The 8,533-nt window shown below is 41.3% G+C and overlaps 1 long non-coding RNA gene across 1 annotated transcript; it reads left to right on the forward strand.

Annotated features, from left to right (window-relative positions):
- Nucleotides 1-3,234: 3,234 nt before the first annotated feature.
- On the forward strand, nucleotides 3,235-8,139 carry LOC132590774 (uncharacterized). Its single transcript, XR_009556766.1, has 3 exons — nucleotides 3,235-3,366; nucleotides 4,371-4,549; nucleotides 8,051-8,139. It is a non-coding gene; the product is annotated as an uncharacterized LOC132590774 (long non-coding RNA).
- The last annotated feature ends 394 nt before the right edge of the window (nucleotides 8,140-8,533 follow it).

The following is an 8,533-nucleotide window of genomic DNA, read 5'->3' on the forward strand; positions in this document are numbered from 1 at the left end:
TAGTGCCACCTATTAGAATAGCAACACTGTGTGTGTATACATAAAGTATGTGTATATGTAAAGTGCTGATGTATGGTGACCTCACAGGGTTTCAAGGCAAGTGGTTAAGCAGAGGTGGTTTGCTATTGCCTTCTTCTGCAGAGTGTTCCTTGGATGTCTCCCTTCCAAGTACTGACCCTGTTTAAACTTCTGACATTGGGCTATACCATGCTGCCTTCCTTCCCCAAGAGCAACATTACCCTCTGTTAATCGGCTGCAGCCAGTTATAAATGTTGTGGCACAAAAGCTTATATCACAATAGATATGTTAACTCATACAACACAACAAAACTATTTGTTGTTTTGATTATGCTTTAAGCTGCATGTTGCCAAATCGCAACTTTTCCCCCCCTCCCCTAGGATTGAATAGGATTTTCCTTGGTGAGTCTTTCTTTACTGTTCCAATATTCCTGTTATGTAAATGATAGCCCCATGGTGAGGGGTCTGGAGACCAAGTCCTATGAAGAAAGATTGAAGGAGCTGGGCATGTTTAGCCTGGAGAGGAGGAGGCTGAGAGGTGATATCATCTTCAAGTACCTGAAGGGCTGTCATATAGAGCAGTGTTTCCCATTTGCAGGGTCATGACCCGGTACTGGGCCACAGAAGCCTCAATACCGGGTCATAAGGAAAGCCAAAGCTAGCCCCGCCCCCAGCAAAGCATGAGCTCTTCTCTGCTTCCTTCCTTTCCCATCTCTCTGTTGTGCAGAGAAAAGCTAGGCTTGAAGACTGACACAGACTGCAAAGCCTGAGCTCTGTTTTCCTTCCTTCCATTCCCCAGCGTCTCTGTATTGTGCAAAGAAAAGCTAAGCTTGAAGACTGATACAAGCTGCAAAGCCTGAGCTCTGTTTTCATTGGAGACCTCTACAGAAGAAAGAGGCAGGCTTTCCTGTCTCCTGGCTCGAATTTTAGTGAGCCACTATGAAGAAGTGTAAAAATAACTGGGCCATGGTGGGGGGGGGGGAGTTTGGGAAACCCTGATATAGAGGATGATGTGGAATTGTTTTCTGTGGCCCCAGAAGAACAGAACTAATGGGATGAAATTAAATCAAAAGTTTCTGGCTCAACATTAGAAGATGAAGAAGATATTGGATTTATATCCCGCCCTCCACTCCAAAGAGTCTCAGAGCGGCTCACAATCTTCTTTACCTTCCTCCCCCACAACAGACACCCTGTGAGGTGGGTGGGGCTGAGAGAGCTCTCCCAGAAGCTGCCCTTTCAAGGAAAACCTCTGCCAGAGCTACAGCTGACCCAAGGCCATCCCAGCAGGTTCAAGTGGAGGAGTGGGGAATCAAACCCGGTTCTCCCAGATAAGAGTCCGAGCACTTAACCACTACACCAAACTGGCTCCCTTCCTGACCGTTAGGGCAGTTCCTCAGTGGAACAGGCTTCCTCAGGAGGTGGTGGGCTCTCCTTCCTTGGAAGTTTTTAAACAGAGGCTAGATGGCCATCTGACAGCAATGAAGATCCTGTGAATGTAGGGGGAGGTATTTGTGAGTTTCCTGCATTGTGCAGGGGGTTGGACTAGATGACCCTGGAGGTACCTTCCAACTTGATTCTATAGCCAACATGTCTCCTTCACAGTGCTCTTTCTGCTACAGATATAGCAGGGTTGGCTGTCACTAGATTTGCAGTGCAACCCTAAACTGACTTCAAAGTTTAGAAGGGCACTGAAAGCCATTTTTTTTTTTTTTTTTGCTTTCAGATAAAGCTGTAAATACCCTTGTACAGTTTCTAAACACCAGAAGTGTGGGTTTTGAGATCATAAAGCAAAAAAGAATTCCTTTTTCACATAAAAAAGTACGAGTAAATGAGAGTTACAAGAACAGGGCATTCTCCTTGTAATCCTCCCACCCCCTTTTTTTTTGGTTGCCTAAACACTTACATATAAACGTAGCTGCTTTGGATGGGCATGTAGCCAATGACTCAGACTCACAAAAATTCAACCTGGAGAATAATTTATTAGCCTTTAAAATACTACTGGACATCTCCTTAATTATGCTTCAACAGACAATATTAAACTTAAATAAGGCTTGGTATACCAAAGTACCATAATTCTGATAGTTTCTAGGTATACCACCAGCATTACTTACTATTACTTCTTGCTGCACACCCAATATTATTATCCAACTACTCTTATTTCTTGCTGCAGGTTGTTAATTTTATTGTTACCCCAATATTAAATGTTCATCATTGGTATAAAAGTTGCTCAGGTTTATAGTCACTTCTTTCCCAAATATATTTATACACAGATAATTTATTTTGGTTAACATCACAAAGCAGACCTTCCCAAACCATTCTTGGACATTTGGTGGTAATTCAGTTGCCTTCTAAGATTGCTCAATCAAAAGCCTAGCCTTGGCGCTGAGCTATGGTTTTACAGGCAGAAGGTCCCACATTCAATTGGCAGTTGAAAAATGCTAAGGCAGTGATGTGAAAGAGGCTCACTCTGAGAACCTGGGAGTTGCTGCCAGTTAGAGTACACAAAGCTGGCCTTGATAAACGAAGGTAGCTAACTGCATGTGTTCAAGCAGCTTTACCCCACATGTCCACCGCTTAGCACTCGCCGGAATTCTATCCTCGCTTTCGTAGGAACCAATCTTTGGTGGGTAGCCATCAATCCAAATCATTCACTTTCCATTGGCGCTTTGCTTCTCCCACTACTCTTCTGGCCCACCCTCCATCACTCTTTTGTAACCATTGGCAACCAACCTGGTTACGCGTACCTTTGATGCTCCGTTGTTATTGGACTACTCTCTAGTCCGACCAATGGGAGGTCTTCACCAGAGTCACATGGGGGGAGGATTGGCATAGGGAATAGTGTCACGTGACCAATTGGAAGGTCCGGTGCTCACTCTGTCTGAGTCTATGGCCGCTTTGAAGGTACTGAATGGGGGGCGGCGGGAGGCTGGAATAGAAGGGGGAAGGACTTCCTATTTTAGATATATTTGAATGGTTTAAATGGTTTTAATGGTTTTATGAATGTTTATCTGTTTTAGATGTATTTAAATGGTTTAAATGGTTTAAATGGTTTTAGATGTATTTAAATGGTATGAATATGTGTGTTTGATGTGTTGGTATGTTTTGTGGAAGAGCACCTCATTTCGTTGCTCTCTTTTTGTTGAGAACAATGACAATAAATTTATCTATCTATCTATCTAAGGCCCTGCGTGGCAGCTTTGGGTCACTTTTGGCTGAAAGAGAGCAGGCCTTGCCGTGAGGCTGGCCGTGATGTGAGCCGTGGACTGCTCTGTGCTGCTGAGAGTGGCCGAAATCTGTTGCTGGACATTGGCATTGCTTATTCTGCGCCAACTTTGGTGCTAAAAACTGGGTAAGGGGGTGGTTTGTTGCAGGTGAGGATACTGTTCCTCGCGCGCCTCAAAAGCTTGCTCATTGTTGGCTGACAGAGGTACGTTTGTATGTTGCAGAGCACTGATATCTCGGTGTAGGGATGCAAACAGCAAGTTCAGCCTAGAAACATAGCCCAAGCCTAGCCTCGGTTACTTTTAAGTAAGCCTCGTTGAGTTCAGTGAGATTTATACCATAGCGAGAGGGGATGGCCTGTAGGCTGTTGAAGGGAGCTTCAGCCAATCGCATTTCTGTGTTGAGAGCGCTTACAAAGGGATTTGTGTTTGCCGCGTTTATGGGGTTTTTTGTTTTACTTTTTGATGTATGTATAAAGCAGCTTTCAGAAGGCTAAAGTGACTATAATCCATGTGGCACAAGGAGCCATACAAGAAAACCAAGTAGTTGTTTGCAGAAGGATTTTGTGGCTGTGATTAAAAATTTCACAGGAATTATCTTAAAAGAATCTTGCACTTCTGATTTCTAACTGAATAGTAGTGTGTGTATAAGAGATCTTTCATGACTGTGCTTTTTAAGATAGTAGTTACGATTACTGGTCCTTGGAAATTTGGTCTCCAAACTTCCCAAAGTACATGCATCTTAGCTGTGTGCTGTAAAATGTTATGAAAATCATGGATTCCTGATGCAAAAGTTTTCCAGAGAAGGAATGCATGTTTGTAAATTTTAGACACACCCTTCCTCCTTCCAAGATTTCATCTGCTAATTCCACTGAGGATAGAGTGTTGCTTTACTTAAACACATCTATATCTGGCCAGATGCAAATTGTAGTGCTCCACTTGTGGTTTGCTATAATGTAAATGTTATTTCTCAATCCTCAACACTTTTCACTGGGGTAGCTGTGCATCTGTGTGAATGAAGCTCAGTGCAAGGCAGAGTTTGGCCAGGTTTATAGAAGGAACTCTTTCCTGTTGCTAAAGAAAAAGCTTGATCACGCATGGTTATTAACAGTAACTTTTTTCATTCTTACAGCCACAAGACAGCAACTGAGTTGCTTTGTTGTATGGTGTACATCTTTGACTGCATCTTCAGGACCTGTCGGCATACTGCATCTGTAAATCATTTAGTGCTTTGAATGGCTATTGCATAGTGATGTATAGTCTGATGGCCAATTGCTGCAACTGGCTAAAGAAGTGGAGGGAACCTGTTAGGTAAATTAAAAAAAGTTTAGAATGGTCTCATCCACAGTATCTTGGTGGTCTTCCAGAGAGATTCTGTTGTATGTGGAGAATGTCCCCAGACTAAACCTATATTTTCTTGCAATTATTCCTGTGTAGAGGACAAGCAAAATATTTAGAATCTCTATCTCCTGATTTCAATGAAGACCTATGCTTTGCTGTATAAGTGAAAAGACAAATGGATGGTAGCTGGTCCTTGTTTGAAATTCTGTTTGATCTTAGTCTATGTTGAAGTGGTAGTTTTGTTTCAAGGAGCTGTTTTTTAAAAAAGATTTGCTGAAAGATGCTTGTTAATTGTTAGTCATCTTAAGTGTTCAGAGTAACTTGCAACAAGCAGTTGTTTATTATAAGTCATTTTGACAGTCCAAATTAAATTTTAAAAAATCTACCTAATAATGACCCAAAACAGCAAAGCAGCAATAAAAATGTGGCAGAGGGGCAGAAGGTTCAAAACAGAAACTGTGATGCTTGTGTTAAAATCTGCATAGTTACAGTTTTTCAGACACATTCAGGTGAAGAGCTGTATGAAACATTGTGCTATCTCTGCTTGGGAGGAGAGGGATATAGTTAAGGCATATATTGGCAAGGGTACATTTCCCCCATCACTGTCTCTAAAATTTGTCAAAATCAGATTTAATGGCCAGATGCACAGCTCGGCAAAAAAGATTTCACAACAATTATTGATTCATTACAAATAACTGCTTCCCTGTATACAGATTTAAAACTATTTTTCAAAATTCTGAAACTTCATAACCCATTCAACTTCTGGAATTGCATTTAAATAAAACCAAATAAGTTGGAGAATGGATGACCTTAAGGGAGAAGATTCCTTGCCTTCCAAAAAGGTGTGTGTATAGATTTATGTTGCTGCCACTGTTCTGGGTATTTTGATTAGCTGATTAAAATCTAATTAGATTTGCTAGTATCTAACTCCCTCCTTTCCCCCTCCCCTAGCCAACACTTTAAATCTGAGCCAAGGCTCAGCTCCTGTACCAGTTTAACTGCCAAAGCTCAGCCTAAGATTATGTTAAGTAACAAATGGCCTTGGAGAATGTAAGTGCAGAGTGACCTTTCTAATGACCGTAACTAGCAGTTAACATTAAAAATCATATTGAAACACTACTTTTAAGTTTTATGTTCTGAGATATTTAAACATAGCTTATCTTATACCAGCTGGGGGATGTATGAAATGAGTGGAGGCAACTGATATTACCAACTGCAGAACTGGAGTTTGTTTTTAGATTGTTATATTGCTTTTAGATTGTATATTGTTTTATTATATGTATTTGATTTTGTTACCTGCCCAGAGCCCATTTGGGAAAGGGCAGGCTATACATTTAAAATAATAAATAATAATAAATAAAAGCATTTAAAAAATTACCACATTTTAGTGCAGCTGTTCTTAGCACCTTGATACATGCTCCAAGTGGCAAAGCACAAAATGAAACTTTACAGGTTGCTTTTCTGCCATGCAAGCTCCAGAGCTTAAATTGGACCTAGTCTTCTGCCTTAGTATTTCCTTTCAGTGCAGCAATTTACCCAAAATTGGGCTAATTGTCTTTCATTGTGACCATAATCAGCCAGCACTTCCTAAGAGGCCAGAATGAAACATATTGTAAGGGTAGTTTATTGCAGCAGAAAAAGCTAGAATTTTGTGACCTCTTAATTTTTGATTTTAATTTAATTTTTATTCTAATATAAGCCTTTGGGAGCTAGAACTAGGGTTGCAAGTCCAAGTAAAGAAAAATCTGGGGACTTTGGGGGTGGAGCCAGGAACAAGGGTGTGACAAGCATAATTAAACTCCAAGGGAGTTCTGGCCATCACATATAAAAGGGACAGCACACCTTTTTAAATGCCTTTCTTCCATAGGAAATAATTAAGGATAGGGGCACCATCTTTTGGGGCTCATAGAATTGGACCCTCTGGTCCAATCATTTTGAAACTGGGGGGGGGGTATTTTGGGGAGAGGCACTAGATGCTATACTAAAAATTTGGTGCCTCTACCTCAAAAAATAGCCCCCCAAGAGCCCCCAATACCCATGGATCAATTCCCTATTATTTCCTATGGGAATCGTTCTCCATAGGGAATAATAGAGTGCCCAGTAGACATTTCCCTCCCCCCATGCTTTCTAAAGGGGGGGAGGGCCTCCAAACCAGGGAATCGCCTGCCCCCTCCCTCTCTCTCTCTCACACACACAAATACTTACTAGATCTTCTTCCTGCAGAACTCTACTTGCTGTGAAAACGAAAGCAAAAGAAAGGGAGGGGCCGTTCTCCATGGAAACTATTACTGACCCTTTCCAAAGAAGCCCTTCTTATTTCCTGCGCAGCCTTAAAGGCACACATTTTACAAATGGATCAGGAGCTCTACAACTACATGATGCCTACACGCATGTTCTTCCTACCCCCCCACCCCCGCTTCCGGATTTTTGGAGAGCGGGGGAGGAGGCTGCAAATTTGGGGGTCCCCCGCCAGGGTGGGGGGGTTGGGAAGCCTAGCTAGAACCAGAAAACTGTACTAGAATAAGAATTTCTTGGCCTTAAGTTGCCACAAGAGTCTTGTTTGTGAGGGAAGATAATTGCATTCAGGCAGATTGACTTGGTTTTGGAGTAAGTGGGAGACGATCCAAGACTATTTTCACTTTATCTAATGACTTACATAACATTAATGATAGAAGGCCTACAGAGATGTGGGACAGGGAAAGGATAACCAAGGATTGGAAAGAAACTGGTGGTAGAAAGTGTGTGAATGAACAAGAAGGGTACACGGATAGGGGGCCTATAAGAATGGGATAAAGAGAGAGAGAAAAACATTGGGTTGTTTGAAAATAGAACAGTTTGTAACATTCCCAGTTGTCTCCTAAACTCCTTGGACAATATGCCAAGCAGAAGGAATTTTAAAAACAGAAAATTGGAACATATCCAGTTAGGCTTTTGCAAGTGGGTGTGAAAGATACAAATAAAGAGTGCTGTTTGGAAATCAAAGCAGGGGCTTTTGGCAAAGGTTCTGTATAGTGAAAGTTTATTTGCCCTATACTGAGCTTCTGCAATGTACTTTGTTTGGGGATGATCTGCAAATCAGAGACAGTACTAGTTGTGCTTTGTTAGAGTAAAACTTTCCAATTTAGTTTACTGTTACATGGGGTGGGGGAAGTAAAGGAACATTTAATGTTACAAAATGTGCTAGTTCTATATATAAAGGGATGTGTATTCTAACAAATTCATTATGCATATAGTTACTTCTTGTATATTACAAGCTCAGATATTACCAGTTAAATATAGGATTTTTGGGGGTGATAGAATTTGATTGAACTTAACTCTGATTTTCTTAATATGTTCTCATCTGTAAGCATGGAGACATAAGTATTCAGAGGTGACAGTTCCCTACTGCTTTCTAAGTGTTTCTGAAATATAGTGTGACATTCATCTCAGGGAAGGTCTGAAAATAGTGCTTTTGTTTTTGTATAATTCAAGGAAGGTGACATTAATCATGGTGGGTCTTGATAATGCTGGAAAAACTGCAACAGTGAAAGGAATCCAAGGAGCTAAGCTGCATCTTTATTTTGGACTATCTCATCTGGTATTACAAAGGGCTTTTTAAAAAGTTCTTGAAAAGTATTACTTTTCCAGTGGAACTGCAGAGAACTGGTGTGATGAGGCTGGAATACTGGACTAGGGAGATGCAAGCACAGACCCATTTAATCATGAAGTTCCAGTGTAGCACCTCCAAAGGGCCATGTCAGGTTGGGGAAATGGCAAAGAGGAGGAGGCCCGCTTTCTCTGCATAACTAAGCCCACTTTCTGTGCATAACTTGCTCCCTTGCACCTGGAAAACTTAAGTCAGATCATTCCTGATAAAACTCTGTTGTGATGTTAGGCCTTTACTGCATGACCTTGTGCCCGTCACACAGTCTTTTTGTCCATATAGTCTCACATTGTTGTTCTGAGGAAAGAATA

Source organism: Heteronotia binoei, unplaced genomic scaffold (genome assembly GCF_032191835.1).
Source record: "Heteronotia binoei isolate CCM8104 ecotype False Entrance Well unplaced genomic scaffold, APGP_CSIRO_Hbin_v1 ptg000685l, whole genome shotgun sequence".
NCBI classification, from domain to species: domain Eukaryota; kingdom Metazoa; phylum Chordata; class Lepidosauria; order Squamata; family Gekkonidae; genus Heteronotia; species Heteronotia binoei.